Genomic DNA, 11,954 nt, shown 5'->3' on the forward strand with positions numbered 1-11,954 from the left:
CTCCTGGCAGTGGGCGGTAAGGACAGTGGCTGTTGAGGTGGTGTCCTATCTGCTATAAAGAGAGGAGTCGGCAAGAATTCTTTTTGATAGATTTGACAGATGAAAATAAAGCACAAATGCAACAATATTATATCTGAGAACCGTTTATTGATAAAAAATAGTAAGTGTTCCTACTAAAGGGTGATAGGAAAAAAAGGAGCAGAGAGGGAAAACGAGAGGCAGAGAACCAAAGAAAAGACAGGGCCAGCGTCAGCACAAGAACCCGGCTGTGTGTCAGCCTGGCTTGGCCGACCCAGCGTGTGCGCTGCGAACCGCGCTGCGTCTGCGTGGCTGCCGAGGCGGGCAGGGCGCGATATCCAAACAGCAGCGGGCTGTGTGTGCTCCTTCCCTCGGACACTGCGGGCTGGGCACGGTATCCAAACAGGCGCGGGCTGTGTGTGCTCCTTCCCTCGGACACTGCGGGCTGGGCACGGTATCCAAAAGCAGCGGGCTGTGTGTGCTGCTTCCCTCGGACGCTGCGGGCTGCCGCGGGCGCGGCCCTGGAGCCGCCGCGTGTTCTCCGGTCGGGGCGCGACGGCTCCGGGCCGGGGGCCGCGGGAGCGCGCCCGCTCCCTCGGGGGAACAGCGAGCACCGGCTGGTGGCGGCGGCGAGCTGCATCGCGGCATCGGCCAGGCAGGGCAGGACGGGGCAGACAGGGACACAGAACCACAGGGAGGAACAGGCCAGACGGAGAGGGGGCCGGGCGGACTCTACGGGCGAGCCCCGCTCCCCCCGAGGTGCCCGAAGGAAACGCTCCCGGTGTGTGGGGAGCCGCTGCTGCCGTGCGCTAACGCTCCCTCACAGCCCGGTTTGGCGGCATCTGCCCCACCGGCCAGAGAGTGGAGGGCCGACTCACAGCCCGATCGTGAAGGCTTTCCCTGCCCTGATTGCCTGCCAGGTGAAGCCTTCCCGGGGACAGGGCTGCCAGCACATCTGCAGCCCTATGAGAACATAACATATGCTGAGGCATAAATAAAAATCAGATTGGTACCTCTCGGGTGGATGTGAAAGAAACAGGACAAATTATTTACAGTAAGTCAATACCAAATAATTCTCCTTGGCCTGAAAGCCTGAAAAAGGCTTTCAGCAGTGGGCTGTTGCAGGCTGGGATTCCTCTGCACACACTCCTGGGGAGCAGGAGACTGGTTGTGGGGTGGATGATCACCTTCCCATGCTTCATATCATAGAATCACAGAATCACAGAATGGTTTGATTTGGAAGGAATCTTAAAGCTTATCTCATTCCACTCCTGCGATATGCAGGGACACCTTCCACTAGACCAGGCTGCTCCAAGCCCCATCCAGCCTGGCTGGATGAACACTTGAGCACTTTCACAGATGGAGCAACCACAGCTTCTCTGGGCAACCTGTGCTAGGGCCTCACCACCCGTACAGGGAGGAATTTATTCCCAATATCCAAACTAAAATCTTTCCTCTTACAGTTTAAAACTGTTTCCCCTTGCCCTGTCACTCCAGGACCTTGTAAATAGTCTCCCTTCATCTTCCTTGTTGGTTCTGTTCAGGTACTGGAAGGTTGCAATTAGGTCACTACAAGGCCTTTGCTATTCCTGTCTGAACAACACCAACTCTCTCAGCCTTTCCTTAATTCTCTAAGTCATCTCTGTGGCCTCCTCTGGGCTTGCTGCAACAGCTTCATGTTATTCCTGTGCTGGGCCCCAGGGCTGGGGCAGCTCTGCAGGTGGGGCCTCACCTGAGTGGGGCACAGGGGCAGAACCCCCCCCTGCCCTGCTGCCCCCGGGGGGATCAGCCCAGCACAGGGGGGTCTGGGTGCCAGCACGTGTGGATGGGCCATGTCCACCTCTCACCCACCAGGCACCCACAGGTCCCTCCCCTCAGGGCTGCTCTCGATGCCTTTGTCCCCCAGCCTGGCTCTTCCCAGCAGGTTTGGTTCTTCCTGAGGATGAGCATGCTGGGTCTGTGCTGGAGCAGGCCTGCAGCTGCTGAGCTTTTCCCCTCTTGTTTCCAGAATGGAATTCCTTGGGGCTGGAAGCCAGGCTGGCATGAGCTGGAGCGCTGGCCCGAAGCTGTGGGCACAGCCACGTTGGTGTCTTTGGGTTCAGCTTTGGGTTCTGGGATCCCCTTCCCTGCCTGAGCTGTGGGATTGGGAGAGAGCCCACCCTGTTTGCACTGCTGACAAGAGCAGGCTCCTGTGCACACTGCCTGGCTGGGCCAATCAGCCATCTAAAACCAGGGCTTTTCTTGTCCTGACAGGACTTGATCCTGGTATTTGTGGAGATTTCTGCCTCTTCCCAGGACTTCTGACGTTGGAGTGACCTACCAAAGGCCAAGAAGCCCTGCACAGCCACATCTCTGGAGAACTGGCTGTGACCCACACCAACAGCCATCCCCAAACCCCTGCACTCTGTGCCACTGTTTCTGGTTTTTGTGAAAGATGCAGCACATTGGAGTCAAGCTGTCATGTCCATATGAAGACCAGATTATATAATTTGACAGACATTTGGAGCAGTTTCCCAGCCTGTGGGTCCAAATTTGCCATAAACAGAACTTGAAGCAAAAGGAATTGCCTTAGATGCCAAGCTGGGGCTGTCCCCAACAACTGATGTGGAGACTCATAGAAATCTTTTGGAATCCTCTCCTGCTTTGGTGTGAGGAGAGTGGAGATGAGACCAGGAGAGGTCCCCCTTTCCCCACGGCATTCCATGGCTGACTGCACCGTCCAAGAACTCTCGGGAAACCAGGTAAACATACCCATTCCAGTTTCAGAGAACATTTTATCCCAGTAGTGTGTATCAATAATACATCTTCTACAATTACAGAGTCCAATGTCAATCTCTGAATTTTACAGCTCAGCCTTTATCTATTAATCTTAACACCTACTTTTGAACAAGCTCAAACAATTTTATTGGGAACTTGAACAGAAAGCAAACTTCTCCATCTTGAACAAACACTACCAACTCATCTATCTACAGAAAACAGAAAATCTTTTAACAAACAAGAGCTAAACCCAATACAAACTAAACCTATTTAACATCCAACTGCTCCTAGCCTGAAAATCCCAAAATGTGGGTTTCCTTCCTTAGGCCAGATGCTGTCTTTTCTTTGGAATTACTTCCTCTTGATCATTGGCAGACTCCACTGGTCAAGGTCTCTGCCAAATAGAAAAAAGAAAAAAGGAAATTCTCCATTTGAAAGAATACTTAGAAAGGTGCAATTTTTGTACACCCAAATGCCATCTCCTCTGTCCATGCCCCAGCCAGACCAGCCAGTGGGCAGGGCAAAATCCACTCCTTGGTGGACCCAGTTCTCAATGACATGGGCAACCAGGGACTTACAATCTTCCTGCAGAGGAACAAAACACGGTCTCAAGTCTCCAGTGGTCACAGGCCAAAGTTCAGAAAGCTTCTGAGTTCCCTTTGCAAAGGAACAGATTCCTTGGCCAGACTAAAACACATTTGTCTGGAGCAATCCTGAAGCAATTCAGATTGATCCTGAAGGCAAGAGCTGAAATCTGGAAAGAAGGATTCATCTTCTCATGGCAAGGGACACCAGAGTCAGCAGTGTCCAAGGCTGTTGGTGACAGCGGAAGCAGGAGGCTGCGCTGGGCCTGTTGAGCAGAGAGGCCACAGCCATGTCCGAGCTGAAGCTGCTGCTGAACTCCAGTCTGAGGAATTCAAAGAGCTCCAGCACAGCCCAGTGGAGCAGGTTGGATGTAGCTCCATCGTCCAGCAGAGCCTGCACAAGGGGTGCCAAGAGCTTTCCCTGGGTGATGGAATGGGTATAAAGCTCATCCTTCAGGGCAATGATCTTCCTCAGGAAGTGCAGAGAACCTTTGTGAAGAGAGAAATGCAAGGATTCCAGAGCCACAGGCCAGGGCTGTATGAACAGAAACAGCCTACAAAGAATTCCCTTGGCTCCAACAGCTCTGCCTGTGTCTTTCTGGTGGGGCCTGAAGCATTCAGGTGTCCCCTGCACAAAGTGCCATTTCTCTCTTTGGGAGGAAATCTGAGAGACATCCAGCCCACACTGCTACGCCCAAGAGAATCCTCACCAGGGATACTAATCTCTCATGGCAATCCATCCAGACTCCCAAGGCTTGGCAAAGTGTCCTTCAAGTTCTCTGCAAATGCATCATGACAACTTGCCAACCTTTTCCCAGAGCTATGGGAGCTTTGGCATTGGAGTGGTGCAATCCACTTCCACTCTCAGCAGAGCCACTCTGCGCCAGCAGAGGGACACACAAGTGCTCAGCAGGTCCAACAAATGTCTCAGATGCTCTTTGGCATCTCAGGTTCAGAATGAGTTCCACAGACATTGCACCTGGCCCTGAGAGGGAATCCCAAAAGCTGCTTGTTCCCCAGCTCCCCCCACAAGCCAGCTCCAAAGCAGGCTGTTGCTTGGCCATCAAAGAGAAGAACTTGAGACCCTTGACAGCCCGTTCAGGAATCTTTAGATCATTCTCCAAGCTCTTCCCTTATTAAACTACAGAATCCAAGGGAGGAGAAAGAAGGGGGATCATTCCCATCCTGTGCTCATGCAAGCATGTCTGAGGAGCAGTCATCCCTTGGCAACCCCAGCTCCAGGTCCCAAGCCGTTGAGAGCAGCTCAGAAGGCACTAACCTCCAATGGAAGATCTCCTCTTTCTTGCAACTGATGAAGGAGGTGAGGCTGGGCAGAGAATCCTCCCTCAGTCCAGCTGCCTTGGCCAAGATGACAGCCTGAATACCCTGTGCCCAGAACACCTGGTGGAATTTTTGCTGGAGCTCAGGGTCTCGGATGGGAAGAAGCTCCTTCAGCTTGGTTGTTTGCTGCAGGAGCTGCTGGTGCCATTTGGGCTGTGCCAGAGAGGGGCCATACTCGAGGCATCCAACCACATCCACGATACACTCCTGGGACAGCATCACCTCCAGCAGAGCTGCTTGGTCCAGCCACAGAATTCCTTGTATAATGGCTGACAAATGATAAATGCTGCAAGGCCCATCTGAGCTGTAACTCCTCACAGATTTGGAAAAGCTTTAAGAGTTTGGGAATGTGGCCTTCATTCTTCAAGGCCAGCACCAGCCTTTCCCTGCAGCTGGCTGAGGAGAGAGCAGAGGTGATCAGCCCAGAACCTCTACCAGTCTGTGGGTTTTGCAGGGAGGAAGGTTGATCCCAGGGCCAGTTGCAGCCATTTCCTCCTGCTGCTCCTCTGGTGGCTGCAGAAGATGTGGGGTGAACTTCCAGTGAAGGTCACGGCTGCCAAAAGGCAGCAAGAGGGAAGTGACAGGGGAGCACAGGACAAAGGAAAGGCCACGCTGTGTTTTCCTCCTGCTGGCTCTGCCCCTGGAGCTGCCTCAGCTCCTCTGGCTCTGCAGCAGGAGGCTTCCATTGCTCTGCTCCTTGATAACCTGGCCCAGGCTGCCAGAGCTCCTGCACTCTGCTGTGTCCCCAGTGACCAACAGGTGGGACTTGAGGAGAGAACTTGCAGAACTGAGGGGACACATCCCAGTAGCCTCCCAGTACCCACCCGGAGAAGGACACCAGGAGGCTGCAGAGGGACTTTTCCCTACAGCCTTCAGGGACAGGACAGGGGGAATTGCCTGAAGCTGAGGGAGGGCAGGTTTCAGCGAGGTCTTGGGAAGAAATTCTTGCCTTGAAGTGTGGCTGGGCACTGGGTCAGGTTGCCCAGAGAGGTTGTGGACTCACAGGCCTGGAGGTGTGCAGTGGTTTGACCCTGGTTGGACACCAAGTACCCACAAGAACAGCCCTGTCCCTGCCCTCTGCACCTGGACAGGGCAGAGAAAATGGAACCAAGGGTCCCTGGGTTGAGATAAGGACAGGGAGAGATCCTTCCCCCTTCAGCTTCATGGGCAAAACTGCCTCATTTTTTGGGTATCGACTGAATTGACTACTCCGAGCATCAGGGCAGGATCATGAGAAACCAAACAAATCTCACAGTCACTTTTCCCCCAGCCCTCCCTCCTTCCCAATATCTCCCTCATCCCCCCTCCAGTGGCACAGGGAGATGGGAATTTGGGTTCTGGTCAGTTCATCCCACAGTGTTGCTGCTGCTCCGGGAGAGGGGTTGGAGTCCTTGCCCTGCTCCAGCACAGGGGCCCTGCCACAGGAGATTGTTCTCCAGGAACTTCTCCAACTGGAGTCCATCCCAAGGGGATCAGCTCCCCACAGCCTGCTGCCAGGTGGGTCACTCTGCCTCAGGGTCAGTCCTTCAGGCCCTCCTGCTCCAGCCTGGGTCCCCCACAGGCTCCCAAGGCCTCCCAAGGCAGCAAACCTGCTCCAGCACACAGGGCTCCTCCCTGCATGGCTCTGTGGTGCCCTGCCAGGACCTTGCTCAGCGGGAGCTTCCCAGGGGCTCAAAGCCTCTCTCAGGCACCCCCTGTTCCAGCCTGCAGGGTCCTGCAGGGGCTGAGGGGATCTCTGCCTCCCGTGCCCTCCGTGGGCTGCAGGGCACAGCTGCCTCTGCATGGCCACGCCGTGGGCAGCAGGAAAATCTGCACCTGGAGGAGTTTGTCCCAAATTTCGGCACAGCTGCTTTCTCTGGAAAACTCCATGCTAAATCCCATCAGTCAGGGATTCACAAGGCAGGGCTTGGCCCTCTGTAAGTGTCCTGTCCACAGGGGGCTACTGCCCGTGCACCAGTGCCCTGAGTCCTTCCCCTCAGGGAACACCACCCCATTTGTTCGAGGTGTAAACAATATTTGTGATGCCTTGATTGGTTTTGGTCACTGCTTTGGGCACCTCTGGTCCCATCTCACTGCCCCAGGACACTTTTTGGCTGGACCTTCAAGTGTGAGCATTCCTGAGTGTTAAAAATGACCAGATAATATTGGCTTTCACATTTATGTATTAGCTTTTGCAAGCTGTTATTGATCATAAGTATTTAGATATGGTACAAATTATAACTTTTCTTAGCTGCTTGTTAATACAATATAATCCATCAGTTTATGTAATGTATTGCTCATAGAAACAGTAGTGTAATGAATATGATATCTATGTATCACTTATAGAAACAGTAGTGCCATGAACGTATTGTACTATAGACCTGAGCAAACATAAGATGTGAAAAAGCTTTTGTGTAACTAAGAACAGTGCAAAACCATCCATTGACTGACTGTCCAAGTGATAAGATAACAGTGACACAAGACAGAGCACCAGAGGAGAGTGGGGAAGAGCTCCTTCACTCCTCTCATCAGAAAAGTGTGAAACAACGAGGATGAAATCTCAGGAAGGAATACAATTTATTGACTTGATCTCAGGATGTCATACAGATAAGTCAGGATGGGAAAGCTAAACACGAAGAGCCCTGCAGTATCAAAAGCTCTCAGGAATATTTAAATAATGTACAAGTTAATGAATATGCATGTAACCCCAGCAAGTAACTGTATATAGAGAGCATGATTTTAAGGTTTTTTGGCATGCTCTTTGGCCATTTGTCCAAAGCACACCAGCACGGAAATATTGTCCTTTTTTATCCTATTATTAAACTTTTAAAAATTCTAAAGACCATCGAGACCAACCATTCCTCCAGAGCTGCCATGCTCAGCACTACCCCGTGTCCCCGAGTGCTACACCCACATCTGTCACATGAAAAGAGATTTTCTATACTGTTAATGTGGGGAGAGTTACTTGACCCTCTGTCCTGGATTGCCAAGCAAATTGGATTCTATTTGCCATCTGTATGGCAGATGTATTCAGTTCAGTGGGCAGTTTTCCTTAGCTCTTCCACAACTGGGCAGACATCTGCTGATAACAGCTATTGAATGTCACTGCATGGCTGATAAGAACTACAGCATCCCATTGGGAGATGTGAGCCCAGAGGGAGGAGCCAAGCATTCCTACCCGGATAGAATCTGGAGATTCTGGAACACCAGCACAGCTTCTGCACTGGATTGCCCAGAGGAACAGCAGCTGCCTCTTCTTCCACTGCATCTTCAGAGGCAGAGACTGCACCTTTCTCCAGGATCCCTGCTCCAGCAGAACCAGCCCTGACACTGCAGGAGGGCTGAGCCACAATTCCAATGGGACTGCTGCCAACACCCTGACCCACAGGGTGTCAGGTTGTGTTCTGACTCTGTCAGTGTTGTTTTGATTTACTGCATTGTTTATTTTTATCCTTTTATTTTCTTCTCTAATAAAAAATTGTTACTCCTGCTCCCATATTTTTTACCTGAGAGCCCCTAAATTTAAAATTTACAGCAATTCAGAGGGAGCAGGTTTACACTCTCCATTTCAGGGGAGGCTCCTGCCTTCCTTGGCAGACTCCTGTCTTTCCAAACCAAGACACCCTCGGTGTTTAATTTGTCTCAGTGCCCCTGGAGAGCCAAGCCTTGTGCCTGAGCAGTCTGTCAGTGTCCCATCAGGAGCCTCCCCAGGCCATCCTGCTGGATCCTGGTGGCGCCACTGACCTTCTCCAGCATTAGGGAGAGCCCCCAGCAGCTCTTCCCATTTTCTGATGCCACAGGGGTCCTTCCTCTTACCGAGTGTGTTCCTTCCTGCTGGTGACAGCCGGTGCTGGGGAAGGGCTCACCCTCAGAGTTCACAGAATAAATCCCTTTATTGATATAAGACTGTGAGGTTATAGTTCAAGAATTGTCTGTGTTACCACCTGTCAGTGATAGGATTTGTCACTGATAGGATCTGACTGCATAAAGGTGTTCAAAGCAATTCCCAGACAAGCTCTAATCCCCAATTAAAGCATTCAATGTGCACAGAGTGCAGTTCTTACCCAACAGGTCCTGAAGGGGAAGAAGGCAGGTTCAGCCCACTGACTAAGCCCAGCAGTAACCATGGAGTCTTCCCTCACTCCTCCCCCATTCTCAACTTACTTTTTATCAGTTTATTTCTGTTTGGGTGGAACTTGAGTGACTCAAGTTGTGCAGGCCTTTATGTGTAAAATTCCATTGCTTTGCTTTTACAGATGAGTCACAAAAACCACCCCAGTGAGGGGTAGTCATACTTTTGAGAGAAGGGGTACCTTTGGGATGGAGGGGTGTGTTAATGATACAATTAGACTTTAATGAACCATGTTTATCAGAGGAGAGCATTTTCACCCAGCTGTTGGCTCAGATGCAGGACATTTCCTCCTCCCTGACGTGGCTGGCAGGTGCTGAGCAGTTTCTCAGCTGCAAAGCACTATTGAGTTTTTCCTAATATCCAACCTGAACCTTCCCTGGGGAAACTTGAGATCGCTTCCTCTTGTTCCATCCCTTGTTCCCTGGAAGAATGGACTGACCCTGCCCTGGCTATGAGTCCCTGAACAGAAACTCCTGCTCTCCTGAATCCCTGGGCTCTGCTGGGGAGATGGGAAGGCTGCAGCAGGTGAGGGACAGCCCCAGGTTACAGAGCCCAAGAGACACCACTCTGCCCCTGGGGAGACACTGGGGGTGAGCTGGGATGGCTCTGGGCTCTCTGCACCCCCTGAAGGGGCTGAGAGGGTCCCTGGGGCACACAAGGTATCCTGAGCCAGTGCTCTGGGCTCTCTGCACCCCCTGAAGGAGCTCAGAGTGTCCCTGGGGCACACAAGGCATCCTGAGCCAGTGCTGGAAGGGGCCAGGCCTGGGCCCCACTCCCTCTGCAATGGGGTCCTTCACAAGCCTGGTCCCCTTCAGGCATCTTCAGAGCAAAGACCAGAGATGGCATTTCCACAGTAGAATTGGGGATACAGGGAACCTTTCTGAAGCTGACAGGCAGCTTTTAATCCACTTGCTCTGCCTCCTCTGGAGAAAAGAAATAGGAGTAGGAGAAACTCTGAAACCTGGCAGCCCCTGCCTTGCTCCTGTGGGATGGAGGCTGGAGGAGGCAGGTCTGCCCAAGGTTGGCATCTGCAGCACCACCTCCTCCAGCCTGCCTTAGACACAGCCTCTGAGCCATCTGCAGAGGCTTCCCAACCCCAGGGAAAGGATGCTTATTCCCAAATGCTGCAGTGGCATCAGCTCTGGGATGTGTCTAATGCTCTACTCGGCCTTGGGATCCCTGTGGGAGATCCATGGCCACCAGGAGCAGCTGCAGGGGGAGATGTTTTGGTTGACAGCTGCTCAACATGAGTGGTCAGTGTGCCCAAGTGGGCAAGGAGGCCAGTGGCATGTTGGCTTGTGCCAGCCATGGTGCAGCCAGCAGAAGCAATGCCTGTCCCTCTGTGCTGGCACTGCTGGGGCACCTCCAGCCCTGGGGGCAGTTTGGGGCCCTTACGGCGAGAGAGACACTGAGGGGCTGGAGTTTGTCCAGGGAATGGAGCTGGGGAGGGCTCTGGAGCACCAGGAGTGACTGGGGGAGCTGCTGGGGGGGCTCAGCCTGGAGAGAAGGAGGCTCAGGCAGAACCTTCTCATTTTCTACAACTACTGACAGGCGGTTGGAGCCAGGTGGAGATCTGGCTCTTCTCCCAAGTGGGAGGCAACAGGACAAGAGGAAATAGCCCCAATTGTGCCAGGAATTTCTTCACCCAGAGTTCACAATAAAATTCCTGTGGGATCTGGTGCCAAAAGCTTTCCAGGTCCAAAGGAAGCAGCTCCTTGTTGCCCTCCCAGTCCTCCTCCCTTCCTGCCAGTTTCAGTTGCACAATCCCAGCAGCTCCAGCAGCCTGGGCTCCCCGGCTCCTGCCCCAGCGAGCTGTGGTGCCTCAGAAGAGGGGTGGGGAAGGGTCCCTGAGCCCCAGAGAGTGGCCATCAGCTCCTCGTGTCAGCTGCCTGCTCCTCAGTTCCCTCTTCCCTTTGTCAAGGAGAAAAGGCCAGCCCAGGGAGAGGAATTCAATGGGAGCCTTTGGCAATGGTATCCTGGCCTCCCTTGGCAATCCTGCCCGTGGCCACTGCCATCAGGAACTCTGGAGCATCATCCAGCTCCTCTCCAGCCTCACCTGCTGCAAGGGCTGGCAGATCCTCCTGGAGCACAGAGCCCCAGGGCTGCCAGGGCAGCAGCTCAGGGTGGGAAGCCATTTAATCAGCAGAACTGTTCCATTCTCCTGATTTCCCCTGCAGGGGCTTCCTGTGCAGCTGCTCCTGGAAGTGGGAGCCTTTTGGTGACCTCCAGGTCCAGGGAGCAGAACATTGATGGATGGAATCTTCTTGGAATCTTCCAGAGCACTAAAAATGCCTAAGAAAGGGGAGATCCTTTCCATTTCTGGTGCCACCTGGTTCCTGATGCTGTGTGGGCTTTGCTGGATCAGGGAGGGTGTCCCACTGCCATCCCCGCCCTCCTCCACAGGCACAGGTGAGTGCCAGAGGGGGACAGAACCAGGACACTGCTTCCCAGGGAGATGGAGAAGATGGAGAATGGGAGTTTGCACCCTGGCAAGCTGCAGATCCAGCAGGGATGAGCACATGAGGGCACAGCCAAACTCCAGCTGGGACTGGGGTCCTGCCAGGGCTCTGAGCATGGACAGAGCACTCAGGGTGGGGTCAGGCTGCAGGGCCACACATGGATCACCCTCAGCCTTTCAGGGTGCAAACAGCATCCCCTGGAGCCTTGGAATTGTTTGTCTGTCATAAGGTCCTGGGCCTTCCTGGGCTCCTGTACTGCCCTGGCATAAAACATGCAGGAAAAGGGAAAAGCAGCTTTGCAGCCCTGCAGCCACACTTTCTGTAGGCTGCTCTGGGAATGTTCGGGCTCAGAGGGACACGTGTGAGGGTACAGGGGGTGTGTGGGACATCAGGGAAGGGCAGCAGAGTCTCTGCTCCTGCACTGCTTTGGCCTCTTTGCTTCTCAGAGCTCTCCCTTCACAGGGAGCCAGGCTCCCACCTGTCCTCCAGCTGTGCTGGGAGTGCTTTCCCAACACCTCTGCAGCCTTTCCTGTGCAATTTGGGGCTGTGCATATTTCTCCAGCCCATCTGTCTGCACCCAGAGCAGCACTGTTGTGGTGGGTTCCCATGGGAGCCATTGCCAGAGAGTCTCTCCTCATCCCCTGCTCCGCAATTTGTTATGAGAGACTCATAATCCCAGCCTGG

This window comes from Ammospiza nelsoni, chromosome 23 (genome assembly GCF_027579445.1).
Source record: "Ammospiza nelsoni isolate bAmmNel1 chromosome 23, bAmmNel1.pri, whole genome shotgun sequence".
NCBI lineage: Eukaryota > Metazoa > Chordata > Aves > Passeriformes > Passerellidae > Ammospiza > Ammospiza nelsoni.